At 38.8% G+C, this 20,436-nt stretch overlaps 1 protein-coding gene across 2 annotated transcripts in view; it reads left to right on the top strand.

Annotated features, from left to right (window-relative positions):
• The window catches only part of FHL1 (four and a half LIM domains 1), a 72,598-nt gene that overhangs the window by 12,614 nt on the left and 39,548 nt on the right, over nt 1-20,436 (top strand). For both annotated transcript variants that reach the window (XM_036443394.2, XM_036443395.2), the window contains one exon: nt 15,821-15,891. The gene's annotated coding sequence lies outside the window, so the exon portion shown is untranslated. The remainder of the gene's footprint in view (nt 1-15,820; nt 15,892-20,436) is intronic.

Raw genomic sequence — 20,436 nt, 5'->3', positions numbered from 1 at the left:
GTGTTGACTGTTGTCATTTTTTTTTTTGATAGTCTAAGGGTAAATAGTCAGGTATTGCATGTTTTAAAAATTTTTGCAGCACACTGGTTGAAAATCAATTATCTATAAATAAGCAGTAGTCAGCCTTTCTTTTAAAATATCCACTCCTCACTTTATTGAGGAATAATTAACAAATATAATTGGATATATTTAAAGGGTACGAAGTGAGGATTTGATATACATACACATTGTGGAATGTTACTATCAAGTTTATTGAGTATCATTTACATAAAATAAACTGCCTTTACTACTTCAAGCATATAATTTGCTGTTTTGACAAATGTATATACTCATGAAACCACTGCCACAATCAGGATGTAGAATATTTTTATTACTCACACAAAAGTCTCCTCAGGCGCCTTTTGCAGTACATTCTTCCCTCTGCCCAAGTCCCCAAGCAGCCACTGAGCTGCTTTTGTGTGAGAGCCACTTTCTAAACTTAGACTTGAAAACTTTTGGAGCCTTCTCTTTCCAAAGACTATATTTATATCCAAAATGCAATTTCTTTCCTATGTTTAAGAAAATAATACTATCCTGATTTTCTAAATATTAGCTCTTAATAAATTTGCCTGCAAGTAAACTACAGCATCCTTATTAAATAGCTTCATTACATACTTGGATCGAAGGGAAATTATAGCCAAGAGAAAAATAACCGATGAAATGGAAAAGTGGTGTATGTTCTTCTGAAGTAGTTGTAGTGAGATGTTAAATTCCTCAAGAACAGGACAAATAAAATAATTTGAAATGTATTTCATGTTTATTTGTAAAGTAAAAATGAAAAATGAGGGTAAATATTTTACATCGGTATGCATATATATACTCGTGTGTGTGTGTGTGTGTGTGTGTGTGTGTGTGTGTGTCTTTATTATTACTCAGGAATAATCCTATCTCTTGAGCTTTCCAAAATATTTCAACCAGGTTCAGAGTGAATTTTCTGTGCATTGGTGTATTATCTTTATGTACTTACATAAACTTTTAATATGCTCAGTATTACTTTCTCATTGATATAGTCAATTGAACAAACAATTATTAGGCAATTTAAAGGCCATACTGTTGTCCTTCCTTATTTACCCTCTCAAAAATTTCATGTCATTGTGCTTTCATGTCTAGCTGGCTCTCTGTTCTGTTGCTATCACTCTGTCCTGCATCTAGTCTCCATCTACTACTCCTGACTTCAGTCTTTCTTCCCCAGTTTTTCTTCCTCATCTTTTTGTCCTAATGCCACTCTTTACACTGCTTCACATTATGATACAGCTGGTTTTGAGGGTGTGTGTGTGTGCAAGCCCTTTTATCACAATATTTTGAAACAAAACAAAATCTTACAAAAGCAGAAAATATTCAGAAAAAAAATAACTTCTTCAAATGTCCCAAAAAAGGGGGGAGGGGATAAAGGGGACAATGCCACATGTTCAACAATAAAGGGTTGCTTTTTTATTTTTAATACAAAATACATGCAAAGGATACACATACTTAAAAAAAAAAAGAAGTTTGATTTTTCTTTGTGCAGGTACATTGTATGATGTTGCAATCTATACTCTATAAGTCATGGATATGGTCAACAAAATCATGTTCACTTCTACCCAATTTCATTTAAATTTTTAAGAAATTTAATGACACAGCTGTTTTAATAAACATATCCAGACTGAATCATCAACAGACTAATACCCCTTGTCAGATACCGTCTTGGAGGCTGTTTTATCATTTTTTTCTTTTGTGGTCCAATAATTTCTTAAAACTCCCTTCATGATTAGAGCCAAGCTGGAGGTTTGAGAGTTGTGAATGGTTAATTTTCAGATAATCAAAGTCAAATATGTTTTGAGGGTTATGTTATAGACAGTCTTTGAAACCATGAATCATTAAAGAGAAATGAATGGTTTACATTATAATATCCCTATGAAACTTCCTTTTACAAAGCTAAAGCAATTAAAATTGTCTTTAGGTAAGGTGATTTATTATTCCTCAATTTATTGTGAAGGATTTAAAAAAACTTTCCAACATTTGTCAAAATTTGTGGGATGCACAACATAAAGAGTGAACCCTAATGTAAACTATGGGCTTTAGTTAATAACAATATATCAATATTGGCTTATCAGTTGTGACAAATATACTCCAATAATGCAAGGTGTGAATAATAAAGGAACTGCCAAAACCGGTTTGACTCAATGGATAGAGCGTCAGCCTGCGGACTCAGGGGTCCTGGGTTCGATTCCGGTCAAGAACATGTACCTTGCTTGCAGGCACATACCCAGTAGGGAGTGTGCAGGAGTCAGCTGATCGATATTCCTCTCTCATCGATGTTTCTAACTTTCTATCTCTGTAAAAAATCAATAAAATATATTTTAAAATAATAGAGGAAACTAAGAGAGGATTTTGAGTATATGGAAACTATTTTTCACTCAATTTTTTTGTAATCCTAAAACTGCTAAATATATATATATATATTAATTTTCAAAAAAAAAAACCTTTGTACATTTTTAATTCAGAAATACAAAGAATATATCAGGCAATTTTTATTATTGTAATTGAATGTGCAGTGTTTATTTTTAAGTACTATTAAAATAAGAAAAGTGCTTCCTGAGTGACATAACTTTGTATTATGGATCCCCTGAAAAGTGAGAGTATGAGCTTGTAGAAGAGCTGCCCAGTACCATCTAGTTGCACAATAGTTATTGGACCGGTCATTGTATTGGGTTGGGACTTTGCCACCATTGGGACATTGTGCTATCTTTGCAATGTAGTGGATTTCCAGACTTGACAAATCCCCTGCCCTACAACCCAATGATCCCTTTTTGACACTTGCATTTGTGGTGTCACTAGCAACAGTGATAGTTTGTGAGTTCATGCCTTCTTTTAAAAAATATATATTTCATTAATTTTTTTACAGAGAGGAAGAGAGAGGGATAGAGAGCTAGAAACATTGATGAGAGAGAATCATCGATCAGCTGCCTCCTGCACACCCCCTACTGGGGATGTGCTTGCAACCAAGATACATGCCCCTGACCGGAATCGAACCTGGGACCCTTCAGTACACAGGCCGACAGTCCATCCACTGAGCCAAACCGGTTTCGGCAAGTTCATGCCTTCTTTAAGCCAATATCCAGGTTAGAGTTTGATTGCTTTGGGCCAAAGGCTATTGCAGGCCTCTTAGAAGCATTAACTTTAACACCAGAACCTCCATGCAGTTACTCAGTGTAGCCAGCTCTACACTAAACCTATCTAAAAAGATTAGGTTTTTAAAAGTCTTATTGTAAATGGTTTCTATATATTGGAACTGGGTGCTTATTATGAGCAACTTGCAAGTATGTGTTGCTTTCTTGAATTGGCTGTGAAACAGATCATTCTATGGTATGCAGTAAGTAATAAGGAAGGGAGGAAGAGAGTGGAAGATGGGGCTGAGAAGGACATTAAGACTGAAGATAAGCAAATGTTATGGTGATGATAAAGTCATCGGAAGAGAAAAGACTGACAAGGCATCTAGAATTAGAACATAAATTAGCTCTAACCAGTTTGCTCAGTGGATAGAGCATCGGCCTACGGACTGAAGAGTCCCAGGTTCGATTCTGGTCAAGAGCATGTACCTTGGTTCGGGCACATATATCCCTAGTAGGGGTTGTGCAAGAGGCAGCTGATAGATGTTTCTGTCTCATTGATGTTTCTAACTCTCTATCCCTCTCCCTTCCTCTCTGTAAAAAATCAATAAAATATATTTTTAAAAAGAATATAAATTACCTGTAGAATGATCACTCAAGGATTGGATATCTTGGGGATACAGTTGTGCATGGAATGTGTTCATCAGGTGTGTAATTAGACCTGGAATGAAAACTTTACAGTTACCTGAAAAAATACTAATAAAGGAGGGAATTATTTATAGAATTCACCTATTTAACTTATTAAAAAATGTAATCCTCACCCAAGGATAAATTTTATTGCTTATAGGGAGAGGAAAGGGGAGGGAGGCGGGGGGGTGGAAGAGAAAGAGAGAGAGAAACAATCAAACTCCCTAACCTGGAATCTGGGTAAGTGCCCGGACCAGGAATATAACCTTCTACCTTATGATATAAGGGTCAACATTCTAACTGAGCCACACTGTCAAGGGCATTAACAACTTATTTTGTATATCAGAAGTAATTTTTTAGGTATAGATCTGTTCTGTATACTCATTGTTACACCTGTTATTAGAAAAATACATATTTTTTTCTTGGCTACACTGCTTGCCTGATTTACTATGCTGACCTATATCTGTTATAAGCAGCAAATTTTAATGGGGAAGGAGAAACAGAAGACCGGAAACCTCTCCCTAGAGGTACAATCCATGATGGAGGCTGGGGATTCCTGTTCAGTTGCCAAGATTGTGGGTTACTCTGTGCCAGTGCTGAACCAAATAGTGGCACAGCCAGTGCATTCCTGTGGTCATTGTCACAATTAATACTAAGTTCTGCACTGTAGCAATGGCAAAACGATCACTCTGTCCATATCATAAGGTATAAATGGGCTTAGTGAGTCCTAAGACCGAGCATAGTCGTCCACCTCCCAGTGAAGATGCTGGAAATAGTTGGATGGTCTGGGGAGGTGTAATGGCAATGGCATACAAGACCAAGTGTGTGACAACAACATCCTTTTGCCCCTTGGGTTCACCCAACTGCTTCCCACAGAGCTTTAGCTTTTCTTCATCTCCCTCAATCCCTCTCTTCTCTTTACCTTTAATTCAATTGCTTGTGGAATTTCTGTTAAGGAACAAGGAGAGCCTCACCACAAAAAAGTTGAGGAACCATTGGCCTAAGTCAGTGGTTGGCAAACTGTTTCTCGCAAGCCACATGCGGCTCTTTGGCCCCTTGAATGCTCTAATGCCACTTCTTCAAAATAGACTGGCCCAGGCAGAAAACCGACTTCTGTGCATGGATCACGAAGTTTCAATCGCACTGTATGTGAGCACCTGCAAGTGGTATTTTGTGGAAGAGCCACACTCAAGGGGCCAAAGAGCCACATGTGGCTCGTGAGCTGCGGTTTGCCGACTACTGGCCTAAGTATGCTAACTACCAAGCAGTGTATGTTATACTTCCTTAACTGCCAGGTTTTTACTGCTGTTCTAGTTTGTTAAATATAAAAAGGGTACGTTGTAAACATTTTTCTGAACCCAACTTGAGAACAGAAGTGTCACCTAATAAACTTATCATTCCTTCCATTGTTAAAAACCCCTATAATTTATTTGTGTTTATGTGCTTATTATTGTCCCCATAGCAGATACCAGCAATGTGATGCTGATGTGAAGAATTTACTCTATGGCTAAGTGATTGGAGCAGAGCTGCCCAATTGCCAGCACTATGCCAAACCCAGCTTATAAAGTATGCGGCCGAGTACTTCATAAAGTGAAATCAGTAAATGTTTATTGAATGCTTACTCTATGTGCTAAGCATTTTGATAGGCTTGCTAGATGCTGTGGGGAATATCAAAAACAAAAGTGATCTCTTCAAGCAAGGAACATCCATTCTAATTGGAGAAGTTGTTACAGATGCATTAAGGATGTGGTGGAAAGAGTATTGAACTGAGGGGGAGGAGGAATTCAGAGTTTTGAATCTTAGCCCAAGTTCTGCCAATAACCCTATGATCCTTTGGACAAATCACTTCCCCTCTCAGATTCTATTTATAAAAAGGGAATTGAACTAGATAAATTCTAAAACATTCTGAGTATTGGTTCATAAACAGATGTGTTAAAAAGTTAAACTAGCAGAACATGCTACATTCTTTTTTTTTTTTTTTTTAAAAAAATAGTACATATAATAATTTAACTATTGTATGTACATATAATCCTATCTAATAAAAGAGTAATATGCAAATTGACTATCACTCCAAGACATAAGATGGCCACCACAAGATGGCCTGCAGGGGAGGGCAGTTGTGGGCAGTTATGGGTGACCAAGCCAGCAGAGGAGGGTAGTTGGTGGTGACCCAGGTCTGCAGAGGACAGTTGGGGTGGTGGAACCAAGCCTGAAGGGGAGGACAATTGTGGGTGATCAGGCAAGCAGGGAGAGCAGTTAGGGGTGACTAGGCTAGCAGAGGAGAGCAGTTGGGGGAGACCAGGTCAGCAGGGGAGGGCAGTTGGTAGGGAGACCAGGCCAGCAAGGGAGGGCAGTTGGGGGCAACCAGGCCTGCAGGGGAGGAGAGTTAGGGGTGAACAGGATGGCAGGGGAGGGCAATTAGGGGCAATTGGGCTGGCCGATGAGCAGTTAGTCATCAATCAAACTGGCAGGGGAGTGGTTAGGGGGTGATCAGGATGGCAGGCAGAGGCAGGCAAGTGGTTGGAAGCCAGCAGTCCTGGATTGTGTGAGAGCAGTTGGAAATCCCTTAAGGCCTCAAGGGGTCCCAGATTGGAGAGGGTGCAGGCTGGGCTGAGGGACACGTGTGTGGTTCCCCTCGCCCCCCCCCCCCGCATGAATTTCATGCACCAGGCCTCTCATTATTATATGTCCCAATAAGTCCTTAATGTCATTGATAGGTTCTGAGACTTTAAGTGAAACAACCTGTATAGAAACCAATTTTACCATAGGCTAATTGACATACAAAAGAGTTCATTCCTACGGCAGCACATATAACAAAGTGACGTTGAATGAAATGTTATTTGATACCGGTATATTTACACTAAATAATTATGTTAATTAAAACCGTAGAGCTGCAGTTCTCAAAGTGGGGTCTTTGGACCAGCAGTATCAGCATAACCTGGGAACTTGTTAGAAATGACAATTGATGGGCCCACCCCAGACCTACAGAATCAGAAACACTAAGGGTGGGGCCCGGCAATCTGTTTTCCTTCTCCATCCGCATCTGTTTTAACAACCCGCTTGCCCCCAGGGAATTCTGATGTTCGTTATACTTTGACAGCTGTGCTGTAGGAATTTTGGGGCAGTTATCAAACTTGGATACACATTGGTTTCATCTGGGGGAACTTCAGGTTCGCAAAACATAACTAGTTGCTCTGGGTCCCTAATGCAGCCCATTTGGGAATCATTGGTTTAGGGGAGGGTGGCATGAGTGCCTGTTATTCTCCAGGTGTGACAAACATTGGAGGCATGGAGTCAGCCAAAACCAGCGTTGAGTTTGGGGAAGGTGAAAAGTGGGTTGGAATCTGATTGGAAGACCTTGCATTTCATGCTAGAAAAAAATAGCCTTTAGGTTACAGTAAAGGAAGTTCTTGGGGGAAAGGAGTGATACTTGCAAGGTGGTCCATATGAAAGATTATTTTTGCAGCTTATAGAAGAAGGGAGCATGTCTAGAATGAAGTCTGATGAAGTAATCTAGGTGTGAAGTGATGATGGGATAAATTAAGATTGTAGAACTGAGATTATAAGGAAGAAAAAGGTATGAATGCTCGTTTAGGGGACAAAATAGGATTTGGTGAAGGTTGTGGGAGTGAGAGGCAGTGTTTGAATGTCTTTAACTCGGGAGTTCCTCTCAGATTTCTGGGACAGCCAGTACTATCAGAATTATCACGTCTTATGGTTATGTATTTATTTATTTTTGGCCTCCATTGCTTTGATTTAATAGTTCTGATTTGGGGAATGGGTGTTCTCCAGTGAGTTACACAAAAAGACGGAACTGTAGTCACCCAGAAAGATACTCAGGGTCATCGTGGCAGGGGGGCAAAAACCTTGTCTTCTCTTAAGGAAAGAATGCTTGGAGTTGTGGGAAAGTTGTAAACTTGGCAATGACTAATTCAAACCTATCAGTAAATTAAGTGAATTTTTATTTTATCATTTGTTTGATTTGGGAGCTGTTGTAATTGCCATTAAAAGGACATCAATCTCCCTATTTTAAAAACAAAACAAAATACCATTGAATATTAGGGCAAAGGACAAGAATTTCAAGGTTTTTTACCTTTTGACTTTAGCAAACATTTGCTTCTCCGTTATTTTTGCTGTATTTTGCCTCCCCCCCTTTTTTTTCATTATTCCCATTTGTTCCTAATGCCTGATGATTTTAGTTTCCTCTCATTTGTTATTGACAGCTTTTTAAAGTATTCTTAATGTTTTTTTTTACTTTTTAATTTTATTTTAGTCTCATAAAGCTCTTTAGCCAGCAATTATGCAATAATATACACAAAAAATAGTCATTTAAAAAAGGTTTTGATCCCCTTCATCTATTTCTTCCACCCTTTTGCCTCTAGCAACCACCTTGCTTTGTATACATGCACTTGGTTTTTGTTTTGTTTTATACTAGAAGCCCTTCTGCACGAATTCATTCACCAGTGAGGTCCCTCGTTCTGGTCTGGGGATCAGGCTGAAAACAGCTCTCCAACATTCCCTGAGGGGTTCCACAGGGGTCCCAGATTGCAAAAGGGCACAGGTCAGGCTCCAAGGACCCCACTGGTGCATTATCGGGGCAGTGGAGGGATAAGGGAAGTTGGCCAGCTGGGGAGGGACTACAGGAGGGTTCCAGGGAGTGTCCAGCCCATCTTTCTCAGTTGCCAGACCCCAGCAGCATGCTAACCTACTGGTTAGAACGTCTGCCCCCTGGTGGTCAGTGCACATCATATGGAGTGGTTGAGTGGCCTTAGCATATCATTAGCATATTACACTTTGATTGATTGAACGGACGACTGGACACTTAGCATATTAGGTTTTTATTATATAGGATTCCACATGTAAGGTAGGTCTTATGATATTTGTCTTTATTGAATAATTTTGCTTAGCATAATGCCTTTGAAATCCATCCATGTTATTGAAAATGACAAGATTTTTATTCCTTTGTATAGCTAAACAATACTTCTATTGTGTGTGTGTGTGTGTGTGTGTGTGTGTGTGTGTGTGTGTATGACAATTTTGTAATCCACTTGTCCACCAATGGACACTTAAGTTGTTTCTGTGCCTTGGCTATTGTAAATAATGTTTCATAAACATGGAGGTATACATATATCTTGTCAAGTTAGTGTTTTAATTTTCTTTGGATAAAAACCCAGAAGTAGAATAGCTAGGTTATATGGTAGTTCTAGTTTTAATTTTCTTGAGGTACCTCTGTAATGTTTTCCACAGTGAGTGTACCAATCTTCATTCCCATCAACAGTGCATGAGGGTTCCCTTTTCTCCACATCCTTGCCAACACTCGTTTGTTGATTTACTGTTAATAGCTATCTATTCTTATAGATGTGAAGCGCTATCCTATCACATTGTGATTTTAATTTGCATTGACTAATGACGTTGAGCATCTTTTCATATGTTTATTGACCACCTGTATGTTTTTGTTGTTGTTGTTGTTTTTAAAATATATCTTATTGATTTTTTACAGAGAGGAAGGGAGAGGGATAGAGAGTTAGAAACATCAATGAGAGAGAATCATTGATCAGCTGCCTCTTGCATACCTCCTACTGGGAATGTACCTGCAACCAAGGTACATGCCCTTGACTGGAATCAAACCCGGGACCTTTCAGTCCGAAGGCCGATGCTCTATCCACTGAGCCAAACCGGTTTTGGCTGTATGTTTTTTAAAAATTATCTCTTCAGACCTTCTGCCCATTTTATAATAAGATTGGTTTTCTTTGTTTTTGTATGAGTTCTTTATATACAGGCTGGTGCAAAAGTACGTTTACATTTGTAAGTACCTAAAATACAATTTATTCTTGTATTATTATTTATTAATTATTGTATTATTTTCCATGTGAACAATTGTAAACCTACTTTTGCCCAACTCTTTATTTTGGATTTTAGCCCTTTATTAGATACATGATTTGCAAGTATTTTCTTCCATTCAGTAGTTTGTCTTTTCTTTTTATTTATTTTTTCTTTTTTTAAATTTTTATTGATTTTTTACAGAGCAGAAGAGAGAGAGAGAGTTAGAAACATCAATGAGAGAGAGACATCAATCAGCTGCCTCCTGCACACCCCCCAGTGAGGATGTGCCCGCAACCAAGGTACATCCCCTTGACCAGAATTGAACCCGGGACCTTTAAGTCTGCAGGCTGACACTCTATCCACTGAGCCAAACCGGTTTCGGCTGTCTTTTCTTTTTAAATATATTTTTATTTATTTCAGAGAGGAAGGGAGAGGGAGATAAAATATCAATGATGAGAAAGAATCATTGATTGGCTGCCTCCTGCACACCCCCTACTGGGGATCGAGCCTGCAGCCCAGGCATGTGCCCTGACTGGGGATGGAACTGTGACTCCCTGGTTCATAGGTCCACGTTCAACCACTGAGTCACAGGGGCCGGGCTGCCTTTCTTTTTATTGATGGTTTCCTTTGCTGTTTCCTTTGCTGTAAAAACTTGTTTCCAGAAGTTTTTAATAAGATGTAGTTCCTGTTGGTGCAAAAGTTCTCTCAAAGTTTTACTATTCCAGTCAAAAAACAAACATATATTTTATTGCTTATCCTCCCTTTTCACCACGAATTTCTTTAAATTTGCATCCAAAAGTGGCCCATCAAAAGAGCTCCTCAGCCCTAGCTGGTTTGGCTCAGTAGAGAGAGCGTTGGCCTGTGTACTGAAAGGTCCCGGGTTCAATTCTGGTTTAGGGCACATGCCCAGGTTGCAGGCTCGATCCCCAGGGGAGGGTGTGCAGGAGGCTGCCAATGAATGATTCTCTTTCATCATTGATGTTTCTAGCTCTCTCTCCCTCTCCTTCTCTCTGAAATCAATAAAAATATATTTTAAAAAAGAAAGAAAAAAGAGCTCCTTCGTGTGTACTGGGGCATGGTGGCGGTACTGCTCATGTTTGCACCTTTAGTGAGTTTATAGCTTGTGCCATATCCAGGAGGAAAAACAGCTTTTATTTACTAGTTTGGAAGCCTATAAAAGCAAATTCCATATTTTAAGGGGTTATCTATAGTCTAATGCAAGGTTTAAAAATGGTTCACCACTCTTTATTTTTTTATTTTATTGATTTTTTACAGAGAGGAAGGGAGAGGGATAGAGAGTTAGAAACGTCGATGAGAGAGAAACATCGACCAGCTGCCTCTTGCACACCCCCTACCGGGGATGTGCCCGCAACCACGGTACATGCCCTTGACCGGAATCGAACCCGGGACCTTTCTGTCCACAGACCGATGCTCTACCACTGGGCTCACCACTCTAATTTGGTAAAGCTGTGCACTTTTTAGTTTCCTGAAGAAACTGTAAAAATATAGGGGAAATCTGGAGTGGTTACAATTTTAAACATGTAGTATATCTAGTAGATATAACTGTTAAAAGTATAACTTATCTTTTCCCAAACTGAACAAGTATAAACCTTTCTCTTACAAATTGTGCAGAATATTATGATTATATCACATAAAATAAATCTAGAAACTTGTGTGGAATAGATGATCTTCTAGACTTAGTATACGGTATATCACCTGATACACATTACCAAATATACTCTATACTAAATCTTAATTTAAGGACACAGAATTAGATTTTATCTTTATTGTTGAAAGTATTACAGGTGTCCTGTTTTATCCCCCACATTGAACCACTATTCCACAGTCTTATCTCTTCTTTAAGCTTTCACCCCACTATTGCCTGTGTTCATTTTGCTTGTCAGTTTATTTTGTCCATTAGATTCAACATATGAGTGAGAACATGTGATACTTGTCTTCCTCTGACTAGCTTATTTTGCTTAGCATAATACTCACCAGGTCCCTCTATGCTATGAACTATAGAACCTCTTTTTTATAGCTGCATAGTATTCCATTGTGTAAATGTACCATAGCATTTTTATCCATTCATCTACTGGTGGGCACTTGGGCTGTTTCCAGATCTTACCTGTTGTAAATAATGCTGCTATGAACATAGCAGTGCATATATTCTTTCTGATTGTATTTCAGATTTCTTAGGATATATTCTTAGAAGTGGGATCACTGGGTCAAATGGAAATTTCATTTTTAAAAAAATTAGATTTTATATTTTATATCATAATAGCCTTTTGGGTTTTGATTATTTATTGAGATATTAAATATTTGATTATTTTGCAGATCTTGATTATGTTGAAATTATTAAAAATGAAGCATCTTTCCTCTGATCAGACCATTTATTTATACCAATAAATTATTTTTCTGAATGAGAGCCAGTTTATTAGTTCTAAAAGAAATGAACCAGTGTATATTTGTATATTTGTATATTCTCATGTATATTTGGATTTTATGGTAACATTTAAAATGTGTTTTGAAAGGTACATATGGCAGTGTTTCTGATTACCACAGTGTAAGCATTTGTATAACAGTATATTGATCAATGAGAAGCCTAAGTCACCTGGTATCATCACAAATGTAGCTAATTAAGAATATATTTGGTGTTCACCACTCTCTGGTTTCTAGGTGGAAGAGAATATTGTGAAAGACAATATTAAGGAATGGTTGCCATGACAGTCACTTTCAAAGAATTTAAAGGAGACAATGCATTTGTGGGGCTCATCCACTTTGATTGATTCACCTGGTCTTTTAGGCTCATTCAAACAGCCATGGTCTCTGGGTTGCCGTTTTTTCCCCATAATTCACCCAACTGATTGGTGATATGGGGACCGTTAAAGCTTGGCTGACAGTAGTGATGGGAAAATGATTGTGTATGTGAAATATGACAAGAACATAGCTACTGTCTTCTTCTAGAATGATATGAATGTCTAATTTCACTTATTCTGTCAGGGTGGGATAAGATTAACATGATTTATTTAAAAGCATGACTGACCCCTAAAGTGTTTGGGTTTTATTTTGGAATTTTTGCTGTCATCACATTTTACCCAGTGTACTTGGCTGCTGTTCTGTTTTTATTCTTTGACTTGCGCAATATTGTCAACACAGTTTGTATTATGTCTGGTCAGAGGCATACAGTTACACACTGCAGATTCAAAAGTATATACAATACTACCTGCTGAGTGTCTGCATTCTCCCAACCCAACTATATGTTACGTGGGGCACACTAGCACAGGCAATGAAGTGAAACAGAACTGAACATGCTATTAAAATTTTGCTGTCTATTTTTTTTTTATCATTCTTGAGGTGTAGTTCTTTATGAAGAAGCTATGAACTATGGAACCTCCCCTGACAGGGCCCCAAGTTGGACCCAACGCGAGAGCTCTGCCTCCTCAGCCTTTGAGCCTTTCTCTCTTCTGCCCTCTGGGGGATGTCATGGAGCATGACATGAAACGGCTTCCTGTGAAAGGGAGAGCCAGCCAGGCTTGTAGTTACTAGAAGACAAGTTCTCTGGTACCCCACCTGCCAGGAGCCCTTCAAAGCCTGAACATGTAGAGGTGGGGAGCAGACAGAGATAAGGCAGGGAAAGTACTGGTAGGGTTAGGGTCTTAGGGAAGAAGCTATTCTGGTTCTTTAAGTAGAGAACTGGATTCCTTCAAGTTGAACCCAATATGTATCAAATCCATCTCCAGGAAAAAAAAAAATCTATTCCAGAGAGTGCATAAAATGAAAGGTATACTAAATCTAGAGTGTGGTGGATTCAGGTTGGAAGTTCAAGTTTGGTAGAATCTAAAGAGGGATATATTTGGTGCCAAGCATTTGTGGTAGCATATGAGATGATTATACAAGTTTGATAAAATGTTTACTCTACACCTGCTATAATTATAATGATACTTATCCAATATTCATTGAGTACCTTTTATATGTGAAGAACTACTAAGTGCTTTACATGCAGTGCCCTCTTGCCACTTTATTGAACCTCTGTGACATAGGTTACCATTGTGCAGCTGAGTGAGGTTATACAGCTAATATGAGGTGTGGACCATAGACATTGACTTTGGCACCCTTCCTGTAAACAGCTAGCTGTGCCATGCTGCATTCTTACTGCAGCAGAAGAAAGGGTGTGGCACCTTGATTTCCATATGAATGGATGTGGGTGGTGGGAGGTGAGACCAAGCAATGTATTTTGTATATACAAACCATGCTAAGTAATGGGAGATAGAAAAGAAATAAGGAATTCTGTCCCTGCAACCAAGAAACTTGAAGTCCTGTAGGACAAAGGAGACATAACATGAAACAGGTAATACGTATTCATATGATAGACTGAAAATATTCTCTCTAAAGTATAGGCTGGAAGAGGACTAGAAGGTGTTCCTTTCAAATATTTGCTTGTGAAAGTTAGCTCTTCATTGCTGGCACAAGTTTGCTTTCCTCAGGGCTTTTGACCTGGTATACAAGAATCCTGACTCTATAGTCAGCAGACTTATCCATTTTGAGTTCAGAAGAGTTATCTTCAACTATGACAGTTGCCATTAAGATCTCTAAACAGATGATCCCATTAATCTATTGAGCTAACTGGACCAGCTACGTTAACATTTTTTTTAAAGATACTATTTTTTAAAAACATATTTTATTGATTTTTTTACAGAGAGGAAGAGAGAGGGATAGAGTTAGAAACATTGATGAGAGAGAAACATCGATCAGCTGCCAAGCAACCAAGGTACATACCCTTGACCAGAATCGAACCCGGGACCCTTGAGTCCACAGGCCGACACTCTATCCACTGAGCCAAATCAGTTTCGGCTACATTAACATTTTTAAAAATCTCTAGCCCTGGTCAGGTGACTCAGTTAGTTGGAGCAATGTCCCATACACCAAAAGGTTGTGGATTCGATTCCCAGTCAGGGCATATACCTAGGTTGCGGATTCGATCCCTAGTTGGGGCACATATAGGAGGCAACCAATCTATGTGTCTTTCTATGTTTCTCTCTCATATTAATGTGTCCCTCCCTCCCTCCCTGAAAACCATTGAACATATGCTCAGGTGAAGATAAAAGAAAAAAAGAACAAATAAAAGTAAAAATCACTAACCACTCCTTATTTGATGGTCACCCTGGAAATGATTGAGGATGGGTGGGGGCTATTAGGAGCTTGGTTATAATCCTTGATTTATGTTTGCCCCATTTCACTTGGTAGATACTTCTGTATGCCTAGCACTGTTCTGGGCATGGGATTAGAGCAGTGAACAGAACAGACAGGGCCTTTCTCTCAGGAAGCTGTCTTTTCTTCAGATTCTTTTGCCGTGTGTAAATTTCACAGTTGATCTGAAAGTATTCTCTATATGAATTTCATTATTTCACATTAGGGATAATACAGTGATCACACTTCCTTTCTCCTTAGCCCTAGCCAGTCCTTTCTGAATAATGAGAGGTGGGTAATAAGGGGGGTGACTGTGTCTGTGGAGAGGGCGGCAGATCAGGGTGTAGTCTTTGTGCTGTGATGGGAAAAGAGCAGGGCACACCTGTTTCCTAGCGATGTGACGTGGAACCATCCGCACTGGGATGAGCCTGTCCATCGGCCTGCATCCTAATCCTGTTGTTGATTGGAGATAATTTCAGTGGTCACTGGGCACCTCGTCTCCATGGTAACACCTCTAAATATTCCTCTGGCGACTTGTGCTCTACATTTTGTCTGGATCTGAGCCCTTCTGTGGCAGAATATTCTAAAGATGTTAAAAAGCGGGGGAAAGGCTCAACTAATAAATCTATTCTAAATGACTGAGTCATTTGTTTTGATTACCCGGGTGATTGCCAAATGTTAATTTAAAACTGAAATAGGCCATGAGCTCACTCCACTAACAATGCTGAGTGTTTGTGCTAATACAGCTTGATAATGAGGTGGCCAGATCCACTGCTGGTGCGAATGTTATATGATAAACAGACATTTCGGGAAATATGCAAAACATCTTGGCAGTTTTCCTTTAACTTTAAGGGTAATATATACAAAGTAGAATGGGTTACCATGAGCCATTTCAAAGGAAGTTGAACTTTTTTTTTTTTTTTTTTTTAAGAATTTAATACTTTTCTTCTGAAAAGGTAATTTTGTGTCTTGATTTTCATTTTTCCCTAACTTAGGCACATTGGAACTTGACAACTATATCCAGTCCTTGCCAAATACATCCCATTGTCCACACATCCAGTGTGAGGTAAGTATTACTAATTGTTTTTACACTGATCTCCAGCCTTCCAATTTGTTGTGTTATGGTCGACATTGTATGAAGAGCTTTATTTGTACAGTATATTTAAAAGGGTTCATTTTAATTGACCCAGCCAACTATTATCACTGCTTTCTAAATATTAGCTCTCTGGGGAATGCCTTTTCAAGGAAAAAAAAAAACACACCTCATTTGCTTTTAATTTGGGGGCATGAAAAGTGAATGTGTCAAGTACAGCAGAACTGTTAAGTCTGTTTGAAAATAAAGATCTGCCCATGTCACAGCATGAACAGTAGAGAACAGGAAAGCTGCATGGAGCAAATACTGGGATGGAGGACAAAGATTCCTACTGACAATTGTAAGGAGTTGGACTGACCCAGTCAACTGTCAATGACAGGAGCCAAGGTGCAGGATGACTCTGTACAATCTGATGGTACAAATGCCAAAGAATGTTTCCATTGGCTTACATCAGTATTGGTCAGAAGATTTTTTTTCTGATTAGTACTAAAGTTCTGAGCACTGCTACACTGGTGGGAGCAGCCAAATTGACCAGCCTTTTCTTTTCTTTTCTTTTTTTATATTTTATTGATTTTTCACAGAGAGGAAGAGAGAGGGATAGTTAGAAGCATCGATGTGAGAGAATCATTAATCAGCTGCCTCCTGCACACCCCCTATGGGGATGTGCCCACAACCAAGTTACATGCCCTTGGCTGGAATCGAACCTGGACCTTCCAGTCCGCAGGCCGATGCTCTTTTCATTGAGCCAAACTGGTTTTGGCCAGCCTTTTCATTTAATACGTTGGATAGGCATTCACTGACTTCTTCATTTAGCTATGGTGGCTTATGTCTTCTTCATGATAATCCAGGGTTACCCATTTCTCTCTTTGAGAGACTGGGTACTCACTTTTGAAAATAATAAAAGGAGGGTATCTCAGAGATGGTTCATCCAGGCACAATGGAAGGAGCCCCAGTTTTCTGCTCTCCTACCCGTCTCCTTGCATTTATGAGAGAGGATATAACATTTGCCAGCACCAGACCAGCCAGGGTTTCCAGTTTCATCCATCAACAGGTTTTGTCTTCCCTTCCACCCTGCCCTGCTTCCATGCACAGTTCCACATCTAGTGTAGCTCCCTGTATTTCAGTTAGGGTAGATGCTCACTAGGTGGCAGTAGTTGCATTTGTTACAACTGTTGCTGCAGAATAATTCACAGATTAAAAATAGTAAAATACCTAAATATATTAAACCTTAAAGAGAAAAAAAAGAAAGAAAGAAAGAAAGAAAGAAAGAAAGAAAGAAAGAAAGAAAGAAAAAGAAAAAGTAGCAGAAACCGGTTTGGCTCAGTGGATAGAGCCTCGGCCTGCGGACTGAAAGGTCCTGGGTTCGATTCCGGTGAAGGGCATGTACCTTGGTTGCAGGCACATTCCCAGTAGGGGGAGTGCAGAAGGCAGCTGATCGATGTTTCTCTCTCATCGATGTTTTTGACTCTCTATCCCTCTCCCTTCCTCTCTGTAAAAAAAAAAATCAATAATAACAATAATTTATATATACACACACACACACACACACACACACACACACACACATATGAAAAAGTAGGACTGAGTTTCTCTTAGCTGCCAGAGATGGATGCTTCCATCTTCAAGTCTAAGCCCTATCATCCTTGGCCTTTACTTAAAAATGTTGTTTTCAAACTTTTTTTAAATGATAAAAAATTGTTTTCCAATAAAATCTTAGGATTAACCCCAATAGAGAACGCCAAAGCCAAACTGCTTTGGCTCAAGTAGGAGGTTGTGAGTCTCTCACCCTCCTCTGAGGAACCATTCCCAGGGCAGGTGGAAAGCGCTGTGCTCTGCCTAAGAGCAGAAATTTTAGCTCTGAGCCCTTTCACGCTCTTACTTTTATTTCCCCACAGAAACAGAGACTAGATTATTCAAGGAGATTTACAGAAGGGAAAAGCATCTTCCCAACAGTTTAGTTGGAAGTGCTGGCTAGCTGAAACTTAGCCATTCATATGCATTGTTTGCCCTGAGGCATTCCACAGCAGTCTGCCAGTTTGACAAACTTCATCAGTAGAAAACTTCAATATACAGGTCATGTATCAGAATTATACACTTGAAAACCTATATAATTTTATTAATCATTATCACCCAATATATTTAACTTTAAAAAATTTCTTTTTTTAAAAATCCTGGCCTGTGTGGCTCTGTTGGTTGGAGCATTGTCCCACCCACCAAAATGTGGTGGATTTGATTCCCAGTCAGGGCACATACCCAGGTTGCAGGTTCAATTCCCAATTGGAGCATGTGCAGGAGGTAACAGATCGATGTTTCCCTCTCACGTCGATGTTCCCCCTTCCCTTCCTCTTTCTAAAAATATCAATAAAATTTAAAATTTTTAAGGGGAAAAAAACTATTAGAAACTGTGTACAGGACTGTACTCTTAAAATGGAACCTTTTAATTGAAGCGTTTTGATCAAAATTTGGGTTTTCCTTTAGTGTACTGAGTTGCTCAGCTGAATTATTAAATATAACTTGTTAAAATCTTTTGCACCACGACAGAAATATATAGGATTGATGTAAAAAACAGTTCAAGTCATGATGCAGTTATATCTTGTGATCTTTCTTCCTTTCATTCATTCATTCAGCCCTACTATGTACCAGGTCAAGAGTGTAGGAGTGAGCAAAAACAAAAAGAATAATAATACATTTTGGTCTGATATTCTTCAAGGGTTGGACATCCCTAGATTATTTTCCATTTAGCAGTTGAGATAATTGAAAACTGATTTCTCTTTTTAACTTAAATTGCCCGGTATTAAATAGACTAGTTTGGATTCATGAGTGCATTTGAAAATTCCTGTATCCAGTCTGCTCTTTAAGTCTGTGATTTAAGCCACCTCTATAGATGCATGTGAAAATAATAAAGTATGCAGTCATTGCTTTGCTGGAGATGTGGCTGTGCCTGGGATGCAAATGCCCCCAAATGAAAACAAATGTAAAGGGTATATTTCACAGTCTATTTTTTTAAGTTTGTTTGGAATAATTAGACAGTTTAGGAAAATGTACTTTGTGGTTTCCACAGGAGGGTAGTTTGGTTTTTTATATGATGTTTCCTATTTTATGTGTAGCATAGCATGTATCACAGGTAAGTTTATAGCCCAAGAGTTTGAAATTATTCCATTTGGCTGCCTTTTAGTTATGGAATTATTCTTGAACACAATATAATTCTTAATACATCCATAAGCAATCTTTCAGTTTGACAAACTTCATCAGTAGAAAACTTCAATATATAGATTATGTATCATGCAATTATACATGTTACTGGCTTCTGTGCTAGGGACAAGATTTTTTTTTTCATTTTTTGTTAAGATATTATATGTGTACCAAAGATTGTTAATTAAATATATATTTCATGTCTAGGAAATATTTATATCACTGATATATGGTCACTTTCATTACTGATTTGGCAGTTTTTAACAGTCACAAAACGCAAAAATTTAAAATATAGTAGTCATAGTGATTTGATTTATATCATTTATATCGAAGAGTTTGTAAATCATCAGTCCAGAGCCAAGGTCTCAAACTGCTGGGCTGGATCTGGCACACAAAGGTTTTTAAATTGTTATGTGAATTGCCATTTCCCCCCCCCCCCCCAAAATCCAAATTTTCAGCTTCTCTTCGGAAATATTAGAAGATCTGGCACCATTGAGCCTGCATTCCTATCTGGTAACACTGGGCTGGAGCCAAATAGCTGCTGTATCTTTAGATGGAACATGAACTCTGAAATTTGCCCATAGTCTTTATCACTGTTATCTCCTTGACACTAAGGATAAGGGCAGTTGCAATTATCTGACTGTTTTACTCATTTAGAAGAAAAACCTTACCTCTCACAGGCATGTATGTTTTCAAACTCAGGTCTAGATGAAATTGAGGCTGCAAACTTAGATCTGTTCTTTCTCTCAAAATATCATCTTGTTACTTTTTTTGGGTGCACAATGTTGGATAATGTTCATTTTAAGGGGGTGCATTAAATGGATTGAGGGTAGTAGGATCAACATCATCAAAATGTCCATACTTCCTAGAGCAATCTATAGGTTCAATGCACTCCCCATTAAAATACCAACGACATATTTCACCGACCTAGAAAGAACTCTCCAAAAGTTCATTTGGAACAATAAAAGACCCCGAATAGCCACAGCAATCCTGAGAAAGAAGAGTAAAGTAGGAAGGATCTCAATACCAGACTTTAAACTATATTACAAAGCCGCTGTTCTCAAAACAGCCTGGTACTGGCACAAGAACAGACATATAGATCAATGGAATCGAATCGAGAACCCAGATATCAACCCAAATCACTATGCTCAATTAATATTTGACAAAGGAGGCACGAATATATAATACAATGGAGTCAAGACAGTTTCTCTAAATGGATTGAGGGTAAACATTTAAGGGAGGGATACCTTCTGATGATGCCTGAGTTTGATGGGTTCCTGTGGTCTGACCCCAGTGCTTCTTAGACTTTAATGTGTAGATTCTGAT

The sequence above is a fragment of the Pipistrellus kuhlii genome, unplaced genomic scaffold (assembly GCF_014108245.1).
Source record: "Pipistrellus kuhlii isolate mPipKuh1 unplaced genomic scaffold, mPipKuh1.p scaffold_m20_p_19, whole genome shotgun sequence".
Lineage (NCBI taxonomy): Eukaryota > Metazoa > Chordata > Mammalia > Chiroptera > Vespertilionidae > Pipistrellus > Pipistrellus kuhlii.
The sequence above is the reverse complement of the archived record's forward strand: the minus strand, read 5'-3'. Positions and strand labels throughout refer to the sequence as shown.